The following is a 1014-nucleotide window of genomic DNA, read 5'->3' on the forward strand; positions in this document are numbered from 1 at the left end:
TTTATATATATATATACACATATATATACACATATATATTTATGTTTATATGTATTTGTATATATATATATATATATATATATATATATATATATATATATATACACCCATATATGTAATCGCAATAGCGTATTTACGTGTGAGTTCAGGCGGGATATTTAAGAATAACAAGGCGTGTTGTCTAAAGTTTAGCTCCTCCCATTACAGGTGAATTAATCAGTTGATTTAATATCACACCTAGAAACATTCTGTTTAAAACGCTAAACTTGTATTATGTTATGTAACTATTATAATAGTTTATTGTTAAGTTTATAAATGTTACACAGAAACGCATTGTATTTCGTGGTATTTGAAGGCTGTAGAGATAGTTAGCTGGTGATGATCGTTGTCTCGGGTTCGAACTCAATTGTGTTGTTTCGTTAACTTCGTTCCGTAGGTTGCTTCTTTTTTTTTTTCTTTTAAAGGAAATGTCATTCTTCTCGCCAATGTAGTCTGGGCTGCTAGGTAAGAAGAAATTTAGCAGTTTCAGCATCCAACAGTGTTTAGGAAAAAGCAAACTCTAGGTGAGACGGGCTTCCACAAGTTCTCGTTTAAAACACTAATCGGGTCGGGTTTATAAACGAAGAAACTTGTCAAATGTGCCTTGCCGTGGGACTGAACCTGAAACCGCGTGGTTGCAGAGCGAACTTTCCATCTACAAATGTAATAGAAAAGAAGAAAAAAAAATTGATTGGCCAGTATGGGGCTCGAACCCACGACATTCGCGTTATTAGCACGACGCTCTAACCAACTGAGCTAACCGGCCATCTCGTGTGTGAACGTTGTCGATATGTTAGATAACCAGATAAACACATATAAAACTGCGGTTCCAAGTCCATCCGTGACTGCATCCACAGAAACATATTCGCGCACACATTCAGTCACACATTTGCATGTAGACTATGGAAACCGCTTACTATAATCACTTTAGGAGGAAGGCATTTTGATAACGATAACCGGATGATTAACTCATTT

The 1014-nt window shown here is 35.9% G+C and overlaps 1 non-coding gene across 1 annotated transcript; it reads right to left on the reverse strand.

Annotated features, from left to right (window-relative positions):
• Positions 1-731: 731 nt before the first annotated feature.
• Trnai-aau (transfer RNA isoleucine (anticodon AAU)) lies at positions 732-805 on the reverse strand. Its single transcript has one exon. It is a non-coding gene; the product is annotated as a tRNA-Ile (tRNA).
• Positions 806-1014: the final 209 nt, after the last annotated feature.

Source organism: Octopus bimaculoides, chromosome 26 (genome assembly GCF_046866305.1).
Source record: "Octopus bimaculoides isolate indiv1 chromosome 26, ASM4686630v1, whole genome shotgun sequence".
Classification (NCBI taxonomy): Eukaryota; Metazoa; Mollusca; class Cephalopoda; order Octopoda; family Octopodidae; genus Octopus; species Octopus bimaculoides.